We start from the raw sequence: 12,805 nt of genomic DNA, 5'->3' as shown, positions 1-12,805 counted from the left end.
CTATCTGCATTCTAGCCACACAAAAGGTTTTCACACATGCCTTCATCTTGTTGTGATCCATTGGGATGGCCACCACCATGAAGATATGATGGCCCAAGCAAGAAGAGGTAGCAACCAAGATGATCAAGGGCCTGGAAGCTAAGCTTTATAAGACACAGTTGAGGGAGTTGGGTATGTTTAGCCTGGATAAGAGAAGACTGAGAGGAGATATGATAGCCATCTCCAAATATCTAAAGGGCTGCTACATGGAAGATGGAGCAAGCTTGTTTTCTCCTGCTCCAAGTTACAAGAAAGGAGATTCCAACTAATCATCAAGAAGATCTTTCTGACTGTAAGAACTGTTAGACAGTGGAACGGACTCCCTTGGGAGGTTGTGGACTTTCCTTCCTTGGAGGTTTTTAAGCAGAGATTGGATGGTCACCTGTTATGAGATTTCTGCATTCCAACTGATTCGACTAGATGGTCCTCAGCGTCCCTTCCAACTCTGTGATTTTATGATTTGAGGTCAGTAACCCCTGACCAAGCAGACCAACCTGGAAGAAGATAATGCCAAACACCCAAGTTGTCTCTGCAAAGCATCATGAAACCTCCTGTTACTTCCAGGATCAGAGGCCCTATGCTTCTTTGAATACTAGTTGAACATGGCTATGAGCTCAGCAGCAGCAAGATGAATGAAAAATGTATGGGGAAATAGATACTTTCCTTTCTTTCCATCCTTTGAAGTCATTTTTGTTGTTGTTGTTATTTCTGCTCGTCAGGTTCCAACTCCCCTCTTGGAATGAATTATTTATTCTGCTTTTGTGTTTTGGAAGAATAACTAGACACAGAGAATCCAGTATTGCCTCCCATTGCCTGTCACAGAAAATAGTTTTCCTATTTACTCTATAGTTGACATTAAGACACATGGCTAGAATTAGATGCCATTTCCCCCCAGGTATGTTGGCTGGTTGTGACTAGCCTGATAACATGCATTGCAACAGAGGTAGCCAACGTGGTGTCTTCCAGATGTGATGATCCTCCAGATCTCTTTCTCTGTCTACCACTACAGAGTTATGACTGAGCCAGAGTTGTCCTAATTCACACCTCAGTGTCTTGGACTGGGTATGTGTGTGGTTCTTTTAAAAAATGTGTGACAGCTATCGGATGTGCATATGATCAGAAGCAGCTTCACCGTGAAGTTCAGAAGCAGAAGCAGCAATGCTTATCACCATGGAAACACGGGGAAGGAAAAGGATGATTTAGTATGGAATCTGGGTCCTTCTCATGCTTCCGCTTTGCTGCCTTGGCTATTGCCGTTACTCTCATGCTCTGCTTGTGGGCTTCCCATAGGATTCATCATGGATGGTGGACATCATCTGCCCTGGGGGAATGGAACAGAGAGTGGGATGCGGGCAGCGGCGTAGCTAGCCGCCTGGCCACCCGGAATGGCATCCATCATGTGCATGCGTCACGCGTCCCGACGCATGCATCATGGCGCATGATGCGCGCGTCACGATGCATGGTGCATGCATGCACAGGAGGGATACGACACAGCAATGTGACGACACAGCAGGCAGCAGCGGGCGGCGTCTGGCAGGTCTCCCCCTCTCCCTCTGGCCCTCCCTTCACTTGTCCTTACCATGCTCGAGGTGGTTCTCCTCACAGCCAGTTTGCGCTGGATCTGCAGGGGCTGGTCCTGCTCGCCCACTGCCTGGCTTTCTTCAGGGCCATCATGGAGGTGCACAAGGGCTGCACTGCCGGCAGAGCCACCGGAGCTCTTTCCGCAGTGCACCCAGGTCTCACCTCCACGTGGGCGGCGAGGGGCACTCGCAGCAGCAGCAGCAGCAGCCATCGGAGGTGGTCACCCCCGCCCAGCCTGCTGCCCGGGGCAGCACACACACCCCGCCCCCCCCATTACTATGCCACTAGATGCGTGAGAGAGGCAAAGCCCACATGAAGGCCTGATCCCAGTCCCCTTCCCCCTCAGGACAACTTTTTAAATTTTATGTCATTTGTTTGTCTGGGCAATTTAAAATTCTAAACTGCCTGGAGCGCCTTGGCAGAAGCTCAGTGTATGACTGCAATAAGAAAACAAATGAACAAATGGCATCTGTCTGTCTTCTGTGGGAAGAGAATGATGAACTAGGTAGGGCTTTGGCCTGATCCCTTTTAGACACTTGCTGGATAATTCTCTATGCTGCCAGGCTTTTGCAGACAGTTAAAAAAAACACCCACTTTCCCACAGTTAGCCAGAGTTTTGTTGCTCTGGTGATTTTTATGTAGTATTATTGTGTGTGTGTGTGTGTGTTGCTATGCACTGCTTTGATTTTCTTTTAATGAATTTGATATATATAAGCATTTTTATAAATAAATAAATATTGGTCAACAGCTAAATAGAATCAAATAATTGTAGAATTTGAAGATACCTTAGGGTCATCTAGTCCAAACCCCTGCAATGGAGGAATCTTTTGCCCAACGTGGGGTTTGAACCCACAACCCTGAAATCAACTGAGCTATCCCAGTTTGAATGGATATAGATATAGATGTATGAATGAATACAATTCATGAAGTTAAACTTCCCCTTGAAGTAGTATGAGTTGTCAAACATATATATATATATAGGGAGAGAGACAGAGAGTTTCAATTCAACAAGGGATTTAGAGTCATTATTCATGACACCTTGAGTGAATTATGCTGTATGATAATCTTTCTGCTCTGTCCTTGGTACTGAAATATGAATAGGTGAGTTTGAGCTGATGAAGGGCTGCAGTACACTTATTGCATGTAAAAACTATTTTTTTTCTATTTGTGTAATATGTTTTATATTTGTGGCAGCAAATTGAATATTGGAGGGAGAGAGAGAGATGGGCAAAACCAGAAAACAGGCTGGAATGGAATGGAATGACTGGCATCCTGAACAGCTATGCTCTACGTCTCAACATTTTGTTGCAGTACCCACATAGCTCATTAAAGAGAAATGGGAAGTGTTGGGTTCTAGCTTGACAACAGACTTACACATTTTTTTATTTGTACTTATGTTGCCTTTAGCAAGCCATTGCACAGTCTAGTGAAGAGAGGGCAACCTTTATTTTATTTTCATCTCGGCATTTGGCTTCAAACTGTTTGTCAGTTCAAATCACTGGTCACTGAAGCAGCAGCAGTAAGGAGAAGACTGGAGTGCTAACATACAGCATGCTGCCTAGAAGGAAAGAACAGTTCATGAGCCAAAGACGGGGTGGATTTCCTTCCACAGTGTGTTTGCGTGCTTTCCAGAAGGCCATCACAATGACAGGATTCTGCACGTCAAATGGAGTTGGCAGGGGAGGGACATAGTGCTGCAAGTCCCAAGAAGCTACTGAAGGCAATGGGGCCCTTTATATGCCCACCTGTCCTTTGTCAACAAGAAATTGTCGCCTTTTTTGTGTTGAATAATGCTATATAGTAATTTATGGACCTAATTGGTATCCAAAGCCATTTGCACATGTTGCCATGCAACCAGTCCATGCAGAATATAAGCACTGTATATATAGAAATGAGAAAACCAGTGATATTTTAGGGAGGCTAGCAGGCGGGGCCCATTACTTACATCATAGGAGCCTGCACAACACAGAACACTGTTGTTGTATGTAGGTTTTATTTTATTTTATTATCTTATATTTTGGAAATGTACATCCAGTTTTTTCTTCCTTTATTTTTTTTGGGGGGGGGCAAGAGAGTGGGGCCCTAAGCTATAGCTTGTTTAGCTTATACCAGGCATCCCCAAACTGCGGCCCTCCAGATGTTTTGGCCTACAACTCCCATGATCCCTAGCTAACAGGACCAGTGGTCGGGGGAAGATGGGAATTGTAGTCCAAAACATCTGGAGGGCCGAAGTTGGGGGATGCCTGGCTTATACATAAATCCGGCACTGGCCCCAACACATACTGTTTTCCTTTTTTAAAGATGGTGTTTACATATATATATATATATATATATATATATATATATATATACAGTATATATATATAATGGTCACCCCGCTTCTCTGAGCAATGAGAAGCCGCTTCAGGGGTGCAACACTTACCCCATATGGAAGGTCACTAAAAAGCTTATTGGGGTTCTATCATATTTGCATTTATTCACAAATGCTCATGTTGAACATAGATGGAGGCACAGTTCAAAACAGAGAGAAAGCCCACTTGCTCCCCTGAGACAGCCAGCACCCTAAGGCCTGGTTTGCATGCAGCATTAAACTATGGTTTCAAACAGGGGTGGCTAATCTCCAGATGTTGTTGGACTCCAACTCCCATCCAACCCCCAGCCAGCATGGTCGGTTGCCAGGGTTGATGGGAGTTGTAGTCCGGCAGCATCTGGAGGGCCACAGCTTCCACACCCTAGTTTAAAATGAACTATGGTTTAGCAGGCACAGCCACTTTGGTCCTCGCCCATTTCTGACTGTAGGGGAGGAATAAAGCCAGAGTCTGGTTTGTTATGATGACGGAACCCAAACTTGTGGCTTCCTTCTTCCAAGCAATCTGTGAGTGTTAAACCAAGAACACACCCTGGATTCTGCTTGTGGTTTGGAAGGAAACAAACCAGACACTTAGGCTTGCATACACACACACACACACACACACACACACACACACACACACACACTTGTTTCTTCTCTCACATGGCACAGTCAGGAGCAGCAAAGATTCAAGGTACTCATGCATGTTAAACCATAGTTTGTTGTAAACAGTGGTTTTATGTTGTGTGCAAGCCAGGCATAAGATGCTTACAGAAGCCAAACTCAACTCTCTGTGGTCACATCCAAACCATTTAAATCCTAGAAACCTACATGAGAATGCTGCCTGGCAGGACATAGGCTGTAGTTTTAAAGGCTTGCTTCCCATTTAATTTAGCATTAAACGATAATAATTATTATTTTGTTTATTCAGAACATTTAACACTCTCTAATGGGCAAAATTAAAAGCCTGTATCTCTGCTTAGTGAAAGCAGAGACTCTCTGGCAATGCGGGTTCTTTGCTTGCAGGGCTGAGACTTTCACAATGATTAGGCTTCTGGTTTTGACTGGTGTCATTGCAATATGCACTACCTTCTGAAACTTGGCTCTGGAAGGTGCTGGTGTTCACAGCAGGTTCTCTGTTATCCTGTCCTCAAGCGGAATACTTAGTGATATGGTTGGAGAAAAAGAGAATTAAGAGAGTGAAGGATGATCATCTTGCATGAAAAATGAAAAGCATAGTTTGTATCCGATAAAGTCATCCCATTAGTGCAAGGCATTCTACCTACACAACATGACTTGCTCTCCCTCTCCTCTCACTGTGCAGGTCCTGCCCCCACCCACCCCCCCCAAAAAAAGTTCTGGGGAAGATTTGTGGGACAAATGGGGAGAGGAGAGGGGAGAATAAGTCCTGCTGTGCTAATGCTAGTGGGTCATCTTCTTAAGATACAACTATTTATAGCCGTATGGCCAACAATTTTGTACAAATAGGGTATGTACAGAGAACATTTCAGGGCTGTAGTCCTACCCCAAGGAAACTCTGTGAGGGAACTCTACAGTTCAAGTCAAAGGGCAAGTTTTGATCTTGACTTCCAACATCACTCGCACAGTTCGTGTGTGATTCCACTTCCCGACCCAGCAATAAGTGATAGCTTTCTGTTCCAAGGCCACCCGCCCCATGAGGCAAGATGAGGCGACTGTCTCAGGCAGCAGGATCTAGAGGGGCAGCAGATCCAGCCTCCAAGGAACACATTGTGTGTAGATATTTATGCAGAGCTTCACTCCCACCTTCTTCCCTGGTGAGGGAGTCATTTTGCTGTTTGCCTCAGTTGCCAAAATGTCTCGGATTGGCCCTGCTCCATTCTATAGGAGACATAGCTGCCAAGTTTTCCCTTTTCTCGCGAGGAAGCCTATTCAGCATAAGGGATAATCCCTTTAAAAAAGGGATAACTTGGCAGCTATGATAGGAGAACATTGAGGGATGGGATCAGGGATTAATTTTTCTCTTTTGGCCTGATCATTCGAGTCGTTAAGCAGAGGCTGGGTGGTCATCTGTCAGGGATGATTTAGTCGTGATTCCTGCATTACAGGAAGTTGGACTCAGGGGCAGAGAAAGGGGGTGCGGTGGGGGCAGTCCACCCCAGGTGTCACCACTGAGGGGGGTGACAAAATGCTGGGTGGCACTCACCACGGGACCTGCAGCGCGCCTGAGCCATGCGTCTCTCCTGGGAGTGACGCAGTGGCTTGGGCACCCGCAGGATCTGCACTGCCCCAAACAGTCTGCCCACTGCCTCCCCCTCAGCTGTAGGGCAGCTGAGTGGGAGGAGGCAGGCAGACTCCTCGGAGGCCCGCGGAACATCCTGCCCCAGCTCGCGCCGCCCCACAGGTGGCTGGCCCCACCCTCGCTGGCAGCTGACCCCGCCCATGGGTGCAGGGCACATGTGCCACCCCAGGTGCCCACTCAGCTTGCTCCGCCACTGGTTGGACTAGATCAGGCTTCCTCAACCTCGGACCATCAAGTGTTTTGAAACTACAATTCCCATTATCCCTGACCACTGGTCCTGCTAGCTAGGGATCATGGGAGTTGTAGGCAAAAAACACCTGGAGGGCCGAGGTTGAGGAAGCCTGGACTAGATGACTCCAACAATTCTATGATTCAATCAACAAATCAATCAAGTCCGTTCCTATCTGGATTGAGCCATGCCCTGGGCTCTCTTTTTTGGTCATGCTGGAACGGTGGCTCAGTGTGCTATGTGCAGCCAAATGCCGTTCATCCATAGACAGGTAGGTGTCATTCACAGGCATTCCCTCAGCCAGTGACAGCCATCTGTAGGAAGTGAGAAAAAGCTTGCTAGGCCTTCAGCTCCACTGCATTTCCAGGTGAAATGCCCCCCTCTAGTGATGCTCTGAAGAAAAGGTCTGCAGAGATGAGCCTACAATACCAAAGTAGAGTACAACTGGGGTTCTAAATGCATGATTTCAAATCCTGAAGACCAGCTGCCTCTTCAGACCTCCATCTCCATTGTGTAAGGGTTGGGGTGGGGTGGGGAAACAGGTCTGGCAGAAGGCTGGTGAGGTGTGGCCCTACTCTCCATGAGGAGGGAGTGGCTGAAAAGAGCTAGATAACAATGTTACTGTGGTTATTACATCATTCACCCAAGCTGCCAGTTGACAGCAAGGTGGGGGGGGGGCTGTCATGGGGCTGAGCAATTTCTGTGTCCTCAGAGATCCTCAGCGGGATCGCTGCCTAGCAGGAGAAGGACACAAAGGGCATCCTAGATTGAGGGCAAGAAATCCTTCCTGGTTAATCCAGGCAACATGTTGATATCACGTTCCTGTGACTAGACGTGAGTGCGATTTTTATTGTGCAAATCTGTTTTCACCTGCCTTGAGAACCTCTTTGGGAAGAAGAAGACGAAGGAGAAGGAGAGAGGGATAGAAGTCTCCTAAGTATAATAATAACGAACACATTGCACTGCAAAATTGCAAATTGACATCCTTTCTGAAGTCGGCAGTCTACTTGTGTCAGCTTTGACCTACATTGCAAGGGCCTAAACATTTCTTTCCTTCCTGTGCAAGCATAAATTATTCACTTCAAGGAGCAGGGTTTGCTCATGGACTGCGTAATTTTCCCATTGTCTGATGGTTCCAAGACAGAGAAAGGCCCACAGAATTGCTTTTCCTGCTTGGTGAAATGGTCCCTTTCCATTTCTGGCTTTCTTCTCTTTGGGGACAGTACATAATATACACACAATGCAACTTTTGTGACCAATCTTCTAGAAAGAGAGTCTTGTGGCGTCTCAGGCCATCTACACATTACTGGCTTAAAACACAGCGAGGTCATTCCCAACGCCTGTTCAAGTCACATTTTTGTCTTGCTATACACAGCAGAGAGGGGCAGGGATGTGTTCATGCAATGCACATACCTCTTAGGTGTTCCTGTGTTTACAACACAACGATCCTGATATTCTTATACGTGAAGCTGTCATTTGTGCATGCACAGTAGCTATCCCAAATGTACACACCTCAGCTTAACTGAGAATTAAATGCCGCTTACAATTTCAAATTGGATGGAAGCTAGTTTGATGGAAAGCATACCTAACAGCAGTTTCTCTCAAGAAACTACAGGATAAATATGGACTGTGGCTAATGTCCACACAGCTTCAAACACCAGTAGCGGGAGTGCACAGGAGCCAAAGTAAATGGTAATGTGCAGACAGTCTTAGAGACAACACATGTATTGTGGTGCAAGCCTTCTGTCCAACCCAATTGCCAAAAGAGACAACATTCTCCCTGCAGGCAGCAAAGCCACATTTCTGGCTAGCCAGAAGAGGGTATTAGAGAACAAGCTATTCCTGGAGAAGAGATAAACAACTGTGTCTGTATTGTCTGCCCATCTTCCACTTATGGAGATCAAGCCAGGTATAATCACCAAATTCACATATTTATCACAATAGAAATGTTCCTTAAAGAATCTTTGGACTCAATTAGAAAGACCTGTTTGCCAATGTAGATACAGTTGAGGTATTTGGTTAAAGAATAAAATGCAGTTAGTAAGGTATAATAAAGGGAAAATTTCCTGGATGCCTAGATCTAGGTTTGGGGCAAGTACTCTTTGGTGAGAGAGCCACAGTAGAGATTTAGAATCACAAAATATGCAGCAAAGAAAAGCATGGAAATATAGGTGGTTAGACTTTTAAAAGACACCCTTCATAGTTGCTTCCAAAGTTCCCCACCTCCCTTAGGACAGAAAGAGACAAGTAAGTTAAAAATTAGTTACTTACAAACTCTTCCAAAGTCAGATTCATGTGCTTTTCCATACAGCAGCAAGAAAAGACCGGCAGTATCACTTAGGTTACAAAATAGTAAAATGTTTTAGAATTATTTGTATAGAAACCCAAAGATGGCTTGCTTAAGCCATGCAGCTTAGACTTCCTTACTGGTAGGGTTCACATGGTGGGAGAGAGAAAACAAGGAGTTTGGGAACTCTTCCTCCCAAGATGAGGAGCTTAAGATCAGCTTAATCTATAGTTGTAACTCCTTCGTGCGGTAATTTGAGTTAAGCATGTTGGTTTTCTGAGGCTGGAGAGATATGACACTTGGCTTTAGCATAAAATATCAGATATTGGGAAGCAATTTAGAAATAACCAATGACAATAATGCATGATCCAAAACCATGAGTCAAGAAGGAACTGACTAGTGTTACTTTATATGGTTTTGGGGGGGAAATGAAAACCTTCTTTGTCATTGATTATTTCTAAATTGTTCTCCAAAACCTGATGTTTATGCCAAACTGTAGGTGTAAGTCCACACTGCATGCCAGCAGTGGATGTGGCCAACTCTCTCTCTCTCTCTCTCTCTCTCTCTCTCTCTCTCTCTCTTTCTCTTTCTCTTTCTCTCCTCCCGCCTCTCGTGCACATGTAGATCAGCTAAGGTGGGTTATCTCTCCCTCTTCATGCATTAAACACTAAATCTCATTACCTGAGCAGGAGCAATATGCATTCCCAGCAGAGCACTGGCTCCACTCATTCCACATTAGCACTATGTCCACATTAGTGTTTTATTTTTATTTTTACCATGATTGCTACCAAAATCAGTGGAGTTTGGAAAAATTCACTTGGGAGGCTGAATCAGGCCCCCCAAAGTGGGGGAATCCCTAGCTAATTCTGCCCTGTCCAAATACAGGGATCTCCATAAAATGCCCCTCAACTTTTAGCTAAAGTTTTGTGTGCATGCATGCATGTGGATACAGGCAAATACACACGTCTGGGTATGTAATAACTTGAACATCACCAGATATGTATTATTTATTCTATTGTTGATTGATTGATTGATTGATTGATTGATTGGATATTGTTGGCCTCCAACTTCTAGCAGCCTGGTCAGATTGCCCAGCAACATAAGGAGGGCCACAGGCTCCCCAACCCGGGTATAAGGAGTCAACATGTAATATAATTCCATGCTGCTCAAGATTAGTTGTCTCTTGCAGTCAGTAATGCTCTTGAAGCAAAGATCACCAGTGTTGAAGCAATGATTCTTCAACATCAACTTCGTTGGACTGGTCATGTTGTGCGGATGCCTGATTATCGTCTTCCAAAGCAACTACTCTACTCCGAACTTGAAAATGGAAAGCGTAATGCTGGTGGTCAACAAAAGACTCTCTCAAGGCAAATCTTTAAAAAAATGTAGTATAAACACCGACATTTGGGAAACACTGTCCTGTGAGTGCTCCAATTGGAGAACAGGCTTTACCAAAGGTGTCATGGGCTTTGAAGATGCTCGAACTCAGGACGAAAGGGAGAAACATGCTAAGAGGAAGACACACTTGGCAAACCGTCACTCCCACCCAGAAACCTATGCCTCCACTGTGGAAGGATGTGTGGATCCAGAATTGGCCTCCACAGCTACTTACGGACTCATTGTTAAAACTGTGTTTATGGAAGGCAATCTTACTCAGCTAAGAGTGATAAGAAGAAGAAGAAGGAGGAGGAGGAGGAGGAGGAGGAGGAGGAGGAGGAGGAGGAGGAGGAGGAGGAGGAGGAGGAGAATACTCTTGATATTTAGTGTGCTCTTTTTCCAAACTCCATTAACAATGTTAAGATTAAGGACTTGAAAAACCGAAATAGAAACAGGTTTAAATTGTTTACATAGCACACACCTGAAACAACAGTGAACAAAGAGTACTAGTCCCGCTTCTCTGTTAGCCAACAAACACCTGAAATCCAATACCTAGCTTGCGAACGCTGGATCCCATGTATGCCATCGTGGGATAAAAGGGATTGCATGAAGGATTATGCTATCGGTGGCTGCTAGCCACAATGGCTATCTATGTTCTACCTCCGCTGTTGGAGGCAGAGTGCCTTTGAATGCCAAATGCAATCAGGGAAGAGGTGCTGTTGTACCTGAGTACAACTTGCTAGCTAGCTTCCCATAAGCATCTGGCTGGCCACTGTGAGAACAAGATGCTAGAGACTAGATGGTCTCGATCCAGCAAGCTCTTCTAATCTTCTTAAGTTTTTGCCTCAACTTTCAGAATCCTGCTTGCTGAGAATCACGAGTAGGAAGAGTGCTGCTGTTCTCAGGTGGGCTTCTCACGAACTTTGCTTGGCCACTGTAAGAACAGGATACTGGACTCGATGGGTCTTTGGTCTGATTCATCAGAGCTCTTATAATGTTCTTACCAGACTTCTGGCCAAATCCAACTGGAAAGAGTTTATCATTATCTGGATCAGCAAACACTTGTTTCTTTAAAAGCTAATATTTGCAGATCCCTACTTTTCATCACCATCTAGTTTGCATTAAAGCTTGCAGTTTTTCAAGAGACAGTTGTCTGGAAATATATCTGCCGGTCAGGTTTCCTTGTAAGATTAAATTTACTGTATATAAACAGAAATAGTTTGCATTGAATATTAAGCTTGCAGTGGTCTGGGATTCTGCAGCAGCCAATTATAATTATTTGGCACAGTTCGGAAGTCACAATTTAGCATAGTATATCAGTATCAGTGCCCCTGTTCAGATGTGCAATGCTACCCAAATGCCCACCTGCAGGAGTAAGCAGAGCTACTTGCAGGGATTATGTAGAATTACACGTCTTTGTAGAGCCTTTACTCACACAGCTGACCTCTTCAGAATACATCTTGTCCCAGTTCACATGATCTGCACTTCTACATGGTTTCCTGCTGGATTGAAAGGCTGACAGGAGCTATTCCATTTCTTCCCCCCTCCCCCGCCACGTGGCTCAAAATTTCACCTTACTGTACCAGAAAGCCCAAGGAGCTATCCAACAGACCAAGAAGTGCTCTTTGTTAGGAGTGGGTGGCTTGCAGGGTCTATTATTCTTGTGGTTTTGGACTAGAACTCTGAGATCTACCAACCAGAGCTAAGCACAAAATATACAGACACACATACACAAACACAAACACAAACACACACACACACACACACACACACAGAGAGAGAGAGAGAGAGAGAGAGAGAGAGAGAGAGAGAGAGAGAGAGTTTGGAATGGTCAACTTTTAATAATTGCTTTTGTTACCATGTTATGTCACGAGTTACAAAATAGCGAGAAAAAAACTATGAAGTTCTGAAAGGGCTTCAGTTTATTTGTGTGTTTTTTAATTTTTTAAAAAGCCATATTCATTACAAAAATGCTTCAGGCACTTTGTAAGATTCCTCTGGTTAAAAGCCCTTGTCAGGAATCCTCAAAACTTGCATGATACACTTTTGGATCAAGGCCTTCTTCATTAGGCTCCTTATGCTTAGAATATGCAAAGCTCCAAAAAGAGAACGGAAAAACCAGCATGTCAGGAAGGATGCCACACAAAGTTTAGAGTAGCTGAACAGCAAACTGAGAAGAAAAGCAACCAGAGAATAAAAGAATTACATGAGGCCAGGAAATCTACCAAAACAGAATGGAGTTTGCAGTTATAATAACACACACACACACACACACACACACATCCTTTCCTGGCGACTGCAAACATTGTTTATTTCAGCTACGTAATTTAGGGCCATGTTGTTGTTGCTGCTGCTGGTGCTGCTGTTGTTAATTGGGGGTTGGAAATCCTTGCTGAACCACTGCAAATCACCCAGAGGCCTACCAGTTGATCCCCATCTGCTTCTCTGCCCATCCTTCTCTAGATAGTAAGGAAGCTGTCTAGCAAAGAGTCTTAGGGAGCACAGTAGCTGCTCAGCTCCCTATCTCTTACAGGGCTGTTGCTGCTGCTCTTTCTGGGCAATCCTGCAAAGTAAAAGAGTGTTGAACTGCTTTATAAGGAGGCTGCCAGCTGCTCCACCCTCTGGAGAGCAATTGGGAATGGGGAAGGCTGCAGCTCAGGG

Source organism: Zootoca vivipara, chromosome 8 (genome assembly GCF_965207765.1).
Source record: "Zootoca vivipara chromosome 8, rZooViv2.hap1.1, whole genome shotgun sequence".
Taxonomy (NCBI): domain Eukaryota; kingdom Metazoa; phylum Chordata; class Lepidosauria; order Squamata; family Lacertidae; genus Zootoca; species Zootoca vivipara.
The sequence above is the reverse complement of the archived record's forward strand: the minus strand, read 5'-3'. Positions refer to the sequence as shown.